The sequence below is a fragment of the Nannospalax galili genome, unplaced genomic scaffold (assembly GCF_000622305.1).
Source record: "Nannospalax galili isolate Female #2095 unplaced genomic scaffold, S.galili_v1.0 scaffold33, whole genome shotgun sequence".
Taxonomy (NCBI): domain Eukaryota; kingdom Metazoa; phylum Chordata; class Mammalia; order Rodentia; family Spalacidae; genus Nannospalax; species Nannospalax galili.
This window is the reverse complement of record NW_008335436.1, coordinates 5,172,162-5,184,368: the sequence shown is the minus strand read 5'-3', so window position 1 is coordinate 5,184,368 and position 12,207 is coordinate 5,172,162. Positions and strand designations below refer to the sequence as shown.

Here is a 12,207-nt window from a genome sequence, read left to right as displayed (position 1 = left end):
AAATATATTTCAATAATAGCTCCTTCATAATAAAAGTGGCTCTTTTTCATTCTTGGAAATATTTTTCTATTAATACAGTATTTGCTATATTTCTTATGATGAGGTTTGTATTCTTCTTTCCAGAAAATTTAGAATTAGTTTTTGTTTGTTTTTTGGTTTTAATTTTGTTTTCCTAGGTAACAGGCCTGTGTCTCCGAAATGCCTTGGTATGAATGTTGGGAACTTTTGAACCAGGAATAAGTCCCATGAATAATGACCCACTGAAAAAATTCTTTTATTTCCACAATCCTTCACATATGTCTTTTATGCATCCTGTGGTTTCTTTTGCCTCTTTGAGAAGTTACCTTTCATTCATGCATTGTACATTTACTGTTTAATGAATCATATTTCCTTGCTTATGTACTGTCTTATTGCAACTTATACAACAGATCATTCTATCTTCTGAATCTAAAATTCAATAATGTTAAATAAATTTGAGGAAAAACCTGGCTGCTGTTTCTCTAAGCATCTACCTATTCATTTCTCACTTCTTTTTAGAATATACTTAGAGCTTTACTGAATCAATCACACATCTCTGCAACATAATTGGTTATTATTATTATTATTATTACTGTTTTTTTTCTTTTGGTATCAATTATTTTATTAATCTGATATCAAGTCCATTCATTATTTGTTACATTTCATCTGCATTTTCCCAATTTTGAGATGTGATTTTCTAAGTAATTTTTCAAATTCATTCTCTTTTGCTTTGTTAAGAAACTGTTTCCTGGCTTATATTTATGTATTTACTTTAATTATTTGAAAGTATTTATATCAGCTGATTTGGAATCTTAATTTATAACAAGAACATCTTAGAACTGATTTCTATTAGCTTTTCTTGCCTATCTCTATGCAAGCAATATTTACTTTGGGGTTGCTGTGATGCAATGCCTCACAACATAAGCAAGGCAACGCCACTGTGGCTCATAGTTTCAGAGGGTGCAGTTAATGATGATTTGGCCTCATGTTTCTGGATCTGTTGTGAAGAGAAACATTATAGGGTCGGGACCATGTAGGAAGGGCCTGTTCACCTCATGACATACAGAAAGCTGAGAGAACAGAAACTAGAATACGCTACAGAAAAATATACCCTTCTGAAAGAAGTGCTTCCTACGAACAGGTCCCCTTCCACAGTACAACAACCTCCCAATACTATTTTCACATTTTGAATCTATCAGTGATTTAATCTATTCATAAAGGAGACTTCTTGTGATACAATTACTTTCCCCAAACCCAGGAACAGATAACAAGCCCCACACTATTGATACAGGTAACATTTCGTACTCAAACACAACAGTATTTGTTTATATTTTTATTTTCTGTTTTTTTAAAAACTAGGTTTGCAATTTTAGGATTACAGATTGGCACCATGTTAAATATATTGCACTAAGTATAGATTAAGCTAGATTCTTATGAAATTGCTTGGTTTGGGGTTGAGGTTCTAGGAGATAATTAACTAGTCTGGACTTACTTAAGAGCTCCATTCCCTTGCAATGTGACAATTTTCAGTACCTTCAAATTCCTGATATTTTGTCTTCAACCTATCTCGAAAGGGTGTTCTCTATGTCTACACCAATAATTTGGGTAGTTTATACTCAAAGCTTTGGTCTGATCCTAATGCGTTTGTTGGCTTTTTGATTTTTCTCTATAAATTCCTCACTTCTCTGCCATCTGTGGTCTCTGTCCTCTGACAGATCTAGGCAATAATACTTAGCTTGCTCACAAATCTATTCACATATGTACAAGTGCACAGTCAACAAAGAGGGAATTTGGAATGCTTAACATAATGAGTTTTTTTTGAGAATAGATTACTGTCTGATTCTTCTCTCCTTTTCAGAAGGGAGGATAATTTTGAGTTTTCTTCCTGGCATCATAAGTTGTGGATCCATCAAGAATTTGTATATATGAATTTTAGATCTCATCATCTCAATTGTTATATGACAACAGTGTATTTAGGTCTTCTTTTCATAGTTCAGAACTGTTTTTATATCTCTTAATACTGGTCACTGCCACATTGAATGTGTAAGCCTGGTTCTATGTTGATGTTCTAATTAAGATAGTTACTATTTATAAATTCTATACTATCCTATAAGTCTTTCCAAGCTGACTTCCAGCCCCCTGTCTGCTCTTTGGTTCTCTCTAGTAATTTCTACTTCTTTTTTCTTATATTTTATCCAAATTTCTCAATTTTATGTCTCAGGTATATATGTGTATTGCATGAATGTGTTCATGTCTGTGTATGTGTATGTGTATGTGTGGGTGGGCTTGCATATATATACAAGTATGTGCTGCGTGCCTATCAGGTATCCTTCTCTGTTGTTTCCCACCAAACTTTTTGGACAAGTTCTCTCACTGAACATGAAATTCATCAATAGGGCAGGAATCTCTATATAACCACCTGTCTTTCCTTGTCCAGTGCTAGGATTTAGAGTCACATGCCTCCATGCCTGGCTTTCTATGTGGCTGCTGAGAATTTGAACTCACATCCTCACGCCTGGGCATCAGACATTTTGCCTCCTGAGCCATCTCTTAGAATCTTCATCTTATAAGAAATTTTTAAATCACTTTTCCTCATCATTACTCATGTAACCTTTAAACAAAACTTATTTTACTTTTAGATTTGATTTTATAGTGCAAATCTAGACTAACAACAAAATTGAGAGGAAAAAAATGCGTCTTTCACACAGTTCTTTCTCCTGTATATACGTATCCAGCCCTTTTACCATCATCTTCCACCAAATTGGTGTATAATTGCTAAAATTTTTGAATTTACATCAGCACATCACTTTGCCCAATGGTCAACATTTACATTGGAAATTGGAACTATTGGTTCATTTCTGGTGCTGTCTATCTCCAGGCTTAGACAAGTGTCTAATTACATGTAACCACCATGATAGTATATTTTCAGGATCCCCCAAATCCTATCCCTTGCCCTTTTATATGTCCCTTTCTTACTGTTCCACAACTCCTGGAAACACTGAACTTTCTCCTGTCTCCACCGTTTTGTCTGTTTGTTTTTGATCTTCCCTCTAATATCAGAGTTGGGATCACACAAGTCTGGGCCTCTCATATTTGCTTCTGTTGCTTCATAACACACTTTGGGGTTTTTCCATTTCATTCATGCTTTCCTATAGAATCCATTTTAGTGCTGAACAGGTTTCCATCACCTGGATATTCTGCAGCTGATCTATCCACCAGCTCAATGAAGGACATCCTTGCTCCTTCCAGATCTGAATAGTGGCAGTTGTAAGCATGTGTACTCAACTATTTGAATTTTTTTTAAATGGACAGGAGTTTTTAATCCTTTGCTAAATATTAAGAAGGGGAATTGCTAAGTGATGTGGAAGAGGTATTCGGTTGCACAAAACCCTAGCAAACGTCTTCAAAGTGGATATACCGAACTTAATTTTACAAGAATGGATGAGCGTTCCCATCCTTCCACATCTTTGTAAGCACTTATTGCTCTTAGTGTTCAGTATTTTAGTCATTCTAACAGGTGTGTAGGGTTAATTAATTAATTAATATATTTTGAGAGGATCATGTTATGTAGAGCAGGCTGGCATTGATCTTACAGACATATGCCTGCTTTTGCCTCTCAAGTGCTGGGTTAAGGATACTTTCCTGGCTGGGTTACCTCATTTTTTCATTAGTCTCATAAATCTTTTTAGCCTATTTATAATCACTCAATTTTAAAAGTTCAGTAATAGCAAGTACTAGCAAGGAATGAGAGAAATTGGTAATATTTGGTATTAAAACAGCAAAATGGCACAACCATTTTGAAAATGTTTTACCACTTTCTTATAAAATTCTAATTCATGGACTGGAGATATGTTTCAGAGCGTAAAAGCAATGGCTGCTGTTGCAGAGGACCTGGGTTTGATTCGCCGCCCACATGGTGGCTGACAATGACCTGTAACTCCAGATTCAATGGATCTGATGTCCTCTTTTATCTCCATGGGGATTACCCAACATGGATGCATTTACACACATGCAGGCAATACACTTATACATATGAAAATGAAAAATAAAAAATATTAAATAAAAGTATTTAAAAAATAAAATAAAAGACTCATCTGCACTATAATCCAATAATTCTCCAGCTGAGTATTTATAAAGAAGTAATAAAAACTTCTTCCATGCAAAATATACACTAAACCAACAAACCTGCCAGCCAGTATTTGCAACAACAACAAAAATATATTTCCAAAAACAAAAAGCAATTAAATACTTATATATGAAGCAAAATCTTAAAAAAGTTAAATTATCTATCAATAGAAATATGGGTAAGAAATTTTGGTAATATATAAATAATATCTAAAACATTATGTATAGTGTTGGTGCGATGGCTCATTGGGCAAAGGCATTTCCTACCAAACCTGGTGAACGGAGTTTGATCCCCAGAATCTACATGATGAAAGTAGAGAACCAACTCTTGAAAGTTTTCCTCTGACTTCTACACATGTGCTTTGGTATCTTTACACCCATAGGTGATCCTACATGCCCACACTTAGGCACACAAACAAAATATAGACAAATGTATAAACAGTGAATAACAATAAAAATAAATATAAAACATTGTTTACAAATTGCAAATACTATGTTAAATTCAAGAAATTAGATGACTCAAACTTTTGTGTATGTTCTTTTGAATGTACACTCATGTGAGGTCAAAATGTTCATTTAAGGGACAAGAAATGTTCTAAAATTAGAATATGTAATATTTGAACAAACTTGTATAATTATTTCTCCAAAAATCATTTAAAAATAATATAGTATGCTTGAATTTTTCATATATGTTGCTATATGTGATCATATTACATTACTATTCTATACCTTGACTTATAGTCGATATTAGTTATGATCTGGATATTTTACTGTACAAATGACTTCCCTGAATTGTTAAAGCAATTTTGTTTAATTTTATTATTCATCAGAGGGATTTATATTTTGCCTAACTTTTGATAATTGACTGCATTTATGATACTGTTCTGTATCAAATACCTATGTATTGTTTTAAAGGAGAGTACTTTTTGTGATTGCTTTATGATATTGCTCTCATTTCTGTACACTTTCCATTTCAAGTTTTCTTACTATGTATGTGATCACCATCCCAAATTCTGTTATTCTTTCTGATAATTCTCTGTCTACTTTTGTATTGTAGCAGATATCTTTTATCATTACTTTATAGCCTTTATTTATCTATCTTTTGCTTCTTTAATTACATGTACCTAATAGCTATTATTAGCAATGAGTAAGAATTACATGCATGTTTATTTTGCTATTTGTCCACGTACTTTTTATCTGAATTCCATTCATTTTAACGCACATAAACACATAAAATTGAAAGTATTAATGGGTTAAAATTTGATATTTTACTACATGAATATACTGTACAATATTTATCTCAGATTAATCATATTTACTCTTTCACATAATTACCTAAGTTTATGTAAGTCTGTTTTGTGTTAAACATTTACCTTTTTTTTCCATATAATCTTGGTCTAAAGAAAAAAACAGAACTTACTGAGCAAAGCTGCTTTGTGATCTAGCAACACACTGAACCTGTTGTGGTCTATAGAACTCCAACCTCCTAATTTCAGATTTGTTGATAAGATCATCAAATAACCTGGAAGAAAGCAATTTAGGGGAGAATAGGGTTTACTTCAGTGTACAATTCCAGGTCACAGTCCAGTATTGTGGAGAAGTCAAGGCAGGAGCTTCAAACAGACATACCCATAGTCAAAACAGAGAGAGACGAATACATCCATGCTCACCTGTTTACCATTGCTCAAGTACATTTCTCTTCTCATACTGTTCAGGACCCCCTGCCTAGAGAATGCACACAATGAGACAGGGCTTCCTACATAAGTTAATAATACAGTTCCTCTCAGGCATGCCTAGAGGCTAACCCAATGTAGTCACTCCCTCTTTATTATTCTAGGTTGTATCAAGTTAACAATTAAAGTTAACCATTACTTCTGCTCTTGATGTGGACAAATAACTTGTAGATAATTAGAGCAAAGTACAGAAACAACTTGGTTGGTTACCTTTCACAATTTGCCTTATCTGGGTTTGGTATTATCAGTTAGCTACTAGTGATTGGTGGAAGCTCAGCTTCTATGTACTGAGTCATGGTAATTTGTACTTACTACAAACTCTCAGATTATATAGTAAGTTATTGTGTGGTGCCCAACACATGTGTTATAGATATTGAACTGATCTTGGCCAAATTCAACTTAATTTAAAATCTATTAAAAGCACAATTTTATGAATTCTTGTACTTATTACTGATCTACAGAACTAAGTACCAGCATGACCTGCTGAAAGAAAACTTGAAATTCAGTTAAATAAAATATGGTATCATTTAGTTTTCAGGTGAAACATCAATGATGTATTGTAATAAAGACTCTCATAAAAGCTTTGATGTTTGACTGCTAACCACTTTTAAATCTTGCTTTTTTTTCTTTTTGTTTCAAGGAGAGCATTCTTTTTTAAAAAAATCTTTATTTTATGTGTAAGAGTGTTTGGCCTGTATGTATGTATGTGCATCATATGTGTTCAATGCCTGTGGAGGTCTAAAAAAGGTATCAGATTTCTTGGAACCAGAGTTACAGACAGTTGTTAACCACCATGTAGTTGCTGAGAACTGAACCCTGATCTTCTGCAAGAGCAGCAAGTGTCCTTAACCAATGTACTGTCTCTCCAGCACTGTTTACTGCTAATTAGATAATTCAAGCTTTTTTACATCTATCACGCAAAATGACTGTCCTCAACCCTGGTTTGACTGGGCATTGTGACCATCTTGCTTTGAGATAATCATACAGTTTAAAAACTACAATGTAAAAAGATTCTCAAAGAAGCCACTCATTCTGTAACACCTGTGAAAGCACTGGTCATTTCTGAGGACATTCAATTCTGTGTCCTAAAGTACATCTCTGAATTTTGGAAGACTATTAAGTCTCAAAGTGGCAGTTACTTTTCTGTACCCATTTGTAGGTCTTACACTTATATGGTTAACAAACTACAAATGATTCTAGATAGGCTGACTAGACTCCAGTGAGTGGATTTGCACTGAGGAACATCTGGGTACAAAGGCAGGAATTCATGAAATCTGGTGGGGGGCTATGGGGGAGGTGTGGATGGGGGAGGTGGAGCTAAATATGATTAAGATTTAGTGTATGAAAAACATATTTATTGTATAAAATGCATAAAAAATCAATAAAAATACACATAAAAAAGGTACAAGAAAATTTAAAAAAATACTACATGTGGTTCGGTTAATGTTTTTCCCTGTTAGGCTAAGCAGGTAATGCCATTTATTTTAAAAAATCAAGGTAGTTTCTCCACAGAAAGGTGATTCTGCTCCATTTATTTTTGTTTCTGTACATGCCTGTGTGTGAATGCATATGCACATATGCAAGTGTGGAGGCCCCAAGTTGACATTTGATGTTTTCCTTAATTGCTTACCGCTTAATTTCTTGAGGCAGGGCTTCTCACTGAATCTGGAACATGAAAAAAAAAACAAAACTTTTCTCTCTCAAGCTACAATTGAACCTAAGTTGGAGCTGTCCTGCTCTCCCAAAAGCCTCATTATGTGAGTAATAAGATTTTTTAATATCCTCATAATATACCTCTAGCATTCAAAACAGAAACAAAGTCAGGGACATAACAGCATAGGCAGGTGGCCACAATTCTGCTATTACATAGACTTCCTTTAGATTAAGAATGTCATATTGCAACTGAAAGAGGAAAATAATGGTGGTGGTTCTTCTTTATGCTGACAGCAGTAAATCTAGAAACACTTTATTTTCCATCAAACATTTCAATATACTTATTTTTAAATTAAACCAACACTCCTCTTTGCAGTTAAATATTCTTAGGCAGCCTACTGAAAAAGTAGGCAACTTTATTTTAAGTAAAAGAGAAAGATAAGATACAAATTTATATTGTAGTACTACTGATCAAATCAACAGAATGTCTTGTATGGATGTACTAAGTATAGCTCTGAAATTCTGTGCAAGAAGTCATATCTAATTTCAGCAGGACAAAACAATACATATTTTTCTCCATGGTTCACTTCAGGTCGGGTTTCTAAAGTGAACGTTCAGAAGACTATGGATCAGGTTCATGCTCTGGCTTCCCCTTGGTTACCCTGTCCTTGTCATCTCTGTCAATGAATTTGGACAAGACACAGACAGGTCTGCAGAAAACAAGCAGAATTAAATGAAGTACTCTCAGGGGTTGCAGTAGGCATCAAGCAAAGGAGCTATTGAAGAGGAAAACACACTCAAAGGAAGAGAGTTGACAATAGACAGAGAGACCACAGTGTTGAAATCCATGTTTAGTTGAACTTTATAATATTTCTTAAAATTCCAAAACAGATAGCTCTCCTGAAGGGTACTTTCCTGTCTGGGTGATTCACAGGCACATATTCATCTACTCTTAAGGGAAGGCACAATGGTAGGTATTTGCTTCTTGCCAGAAAGCTTCCTTCTACATAGCAATTCTATGATCTTTTGGCTAAGCTAGACTATCATGTTCCAACCTAGGGCAAGAGATATGGCTCATACCACATTCTTTTGTCCAGTAATCAAAGTTCTGCAGTTTTTGTTCTTGGTTTCAGAAGGTGCTTATTATGAAGGAGGATCCATCACCAATGACCATCAAACCTGCTGGTATCTGATTCCCTGACTAGCAACTGCACAAGGCCTCCTATTGCAAAGCATCCGTCTTTCTCATATTGCTCACAGAGTGATTTCAATAGAGAGAATTCATATTGCAGGGCATTTAGATCTGAAACCCAATGCTATAGCTTCCCTGTTTCAAAAGAAATTAGGAAACAGAAATTGGTAAAGGAGAATAAAAGTGTCTATTTACAGCTAGGTCAAACCTGATGGAAAGAGAAGACTACTTTCCTCCCTGTCTTTCCCCTGGCTCTCTTAACATTTACATAAAATCGTGAGACAAAGGGGAGAATTGCCAATTTAAATGTGAGGAATTTAACAAGTCCTTTCTTAGAGAGGAATGACCCCAGGCATCAGATAAATTTGATTCTTTATTACAGACATATATTTTAACCAATTTTAAACCAAGGAAATGGAGTTTTAAGGATGACCCATTTTATTTTATTTTATTTGTGTTTATGTGTATATCTGTGTTTCTGTGTGTGTGTGTGTGTGTGTGTGTGTGTGTGTGTGTGTTCCTGTGCATGTGGAGGTCAGAGGTCAATCTTGGGAGCCAATCCTTGCCTTTTCACTTATTTCAGAAAGCGACTTTAGTTCACTTCTGTGTACTCCAGGCTGGCTGATCTATGAGTTTTCTATGACTTTCCTGTCTCAGCCTTCCATCTCTCCTTAAAGTGTAGAACCCTGCGACCCTCTTCATTCACCTGCTACCCCCCAATCCCTCCAGACCCCCACTAATTGCTCTTTTAGCTTCTGTAAAATGCTTGGCTGCTGCTTTAAACATACCTAGACATGCCCTGGCATGCCCTGACCCCCACCTGCTACCCCCCCCTTCCAGGAAACTATAGATTAAGCAAGCTTGGGGATGAAAACTTCCCTATAAGGTAAAAATGGAGAGTCCTGGCCCCAAAGATAACAGTCAGCACATTCCATAGCCCTGAGAATAACACCTACCAATAAGAAACTTCCAGGGCTGCATCTTATACATCCAATCAGTTTAAAATTATGTTGGCACACGCGGGCTCCTTGAACTAACCAAAATGTATCTTCGGTATCCCCCTCCTCTCTTTTTCTAAAACCTATAAAAGGCTCCACTCTCCCTTACTCTGGGCTCTCAGCATGGATCCGATGAGTTGGTGAGGTCTGAGAGCCCGAGCTTAAGCCCGAATAAACCTTAAACCTTTGCTTTTGCATTTTGGTGTGCTGGGTCCTCGGTGGTCTTTTTGGGGTCCAGTGGATGATGTACAACATTTGGGGGCTCATCCGGGATCCCCCCAGAGACCTCCGAAAGGAACTGGCTCCAAAAGTTTTGTGATCAGCTGGCCGGGTAAGTTTTTGTAAAATTGTGTTTATCCACCTGTCTTTTTGTCTGCCTGTCTCTTCTATACTTTCCCTTTGGTCGCAGCCATCTGATCTCAGTTTTTTGTTGCTGGAATGCTAGCAAGGTGACCTGGAGGATTCGGGAGACTTCCCCAACCTTGTCGGGTTGGGTGTTCCCCACCAGACACCTCACCAGGACACTAGTCCATCTGAAACCTCAGAGGACCTTGCGACTCTGTTGGGACACGTGAGTCCTATCGGTACGGTCTTTGGCACAATCGAGCCAGGGAGTCCACACGGCCCAGAGTCCAGACCATCTGAAAGCTGCGGTAGTTTAATTTGGGCCCTCTGTCTGTCTGTGTTGTTCTTGTGTATTGTGATCTTTGTTCTAATTTCTTTGTTGACAAAACAGACAGGACTGATAAATACTATGGGCAACACCCCATCTTCCCCTCTATATCTTATGCTAGTCCACTGGGGGGACGTTAAGAAGATTGCCCATAACAATGGTGTAGATGTAAAGAAAAAAAAAAGGACAACTTTATGTTCGGTTGATTGGCCCTCCTTCAATGTTGGATGGCCCCCTGAAGGGACTTTTAACCTGAGTTTGATTTCCAGGGTAGAGGACCACATCTTCCACCCACGGACTGGCCACCAGGACCAGATCCCATACACTGTGACCTGGCGAGGCTGCATCGAATGACCTGATGCCCCCCCACCTGGGTTAAATCCTTCCTTCCCCCGATTGATCCAACTGCTCCCCCTCTTCTTCTGCAGGTCCTCCCTCTCAGACCAAAGGTGGAAGAGAAACCCATTCTCCAAGAAGGCACAGAGGAGAACAACATCTTTCCAATACCCTACTCCTCTCAGATGGGCACCCCGCCAATGGTGCCACAAGTGCAGGCTCTGCCTCCCAACCCTGAGGAGCCACCATTGCTTCCACAGGGACCTGCGCAGGCCACATGGTGCCGGAGGAGGGTGGCCCCTCAGCCTGACACCATCGTCCTCCCCCTCTGGCTCGTGGGGCCCCCAGAAGGAGAGGGCAATCAGCCCTTTCATTACTGGGCCTTTGCCACCAGTGATCTTTACAATTGGCGCGCACAGAATGTGCCTTTCTCTGAAAACCCCAGGGACTTGATTAATTTATTGGAAACTGTTCTCTTCACCCACCAACCCACCTGGGATGATTGCCACCAGCTCCTGAGTGTCCTGTTCACTACTGAGGAGTGAAACAGGATCCTGGAGGCAGCCCAGAAATTGGTTCCGGGCCCCACTGGGGACCCTACCACCAACCCAAGCATCATTAATGCTAACTCTCCCCCTAGCCATCCCAACTGGGACTACAACATGGCAGAAGGTAAGGAAAGGCTCCTGATCTACAGCCAGACTCTGTTAGCGGGTCTCAAAATGGCGGCTCAAAAACCCACCAATATGTCTAAGGTCTATGATGTCAGACAGGGGCCCAAAGAGAGCCCAGCTGCACACTTAGAGAGATTGCAAGATGCCTTCTGGTGATTTACTCCATATGACCCGGAGGCAGAGGAATCAGCACAGACTGTAATGTTTGCCTTTGTAAATCAGGCAGCCCTTGACATCAAAAGGAAGTTGCAATCTTTGGATAGACTAGGGGAAAAGAATCTTAGGGACTTAATAGCAGTGGTGGAAAAGGTTTATAATAAAAGAGAGACAGCAGAACAAAGGGAGGAAAGAAAGGAAAAGAGACAGGAAGTAAGCCTGACCAGGGTCCTAGAGAGACAACAGGCCCGCCACAGAAAGGACCTTAGAGAGAGATTACTGGCAACAAACCCTCAGTACGGAGGGAGTTCACCAGCGGGATCAAGACCACGAAACAAGGTAGGAAAAAACCAATGTGCCTACTGCAAGGAGGAAGGACACTGGGTGAAGGATTGCCCCAGAAAGAATAGACGATCAGCCAAAATATTATCGGCTCTGACAGGGCGTGAAGACAGCAACTAGGGGAGACAGGGCTCAGGACCCCTCCCTGAGCCCAGGGTAACTCTGAAAATAGAGGGGAAACCAATTGAGTTTGTGGTAGACACAGGTGCCCAGAATTCCGTCTTACTAGAGCCAAGAGGGCCAGTGTCCTCCAGAACTATATGGGTACAGGGGGCAACAGGAACAAAGCCCTATTCATGGACTACCC

At 38.3% G+C, this 12,207-nt stretch overlaps 1 long non-coding RNA gene across 1 annotated transcript in view; it reads right to left on the bottom strand.

Annotated features, from left to right (window-relative positions):
• Window positions 1-5,902, bottom strand: part of LOC115069815 — a 6,314-nt gene extending 412 nt beyond the window's left edge. Inside the window, exons 1-2 of the long non-coding RNA XR_003849045.1 lie at window positions 5,814-5,902; window positions 5,564-5,665 (exon numbers count right to left, since the gene is read on the bottom strand). This is a non-coding gene — a long non-coding RNA (uncharacterized LOC115069815). The remainder of the gene's footprint in view (window positions 1-5,563; window positions 5,666-5,813) is intronic.
• Window positions 5,903-12,207: the final 6,305 nt, after the last annotated feature.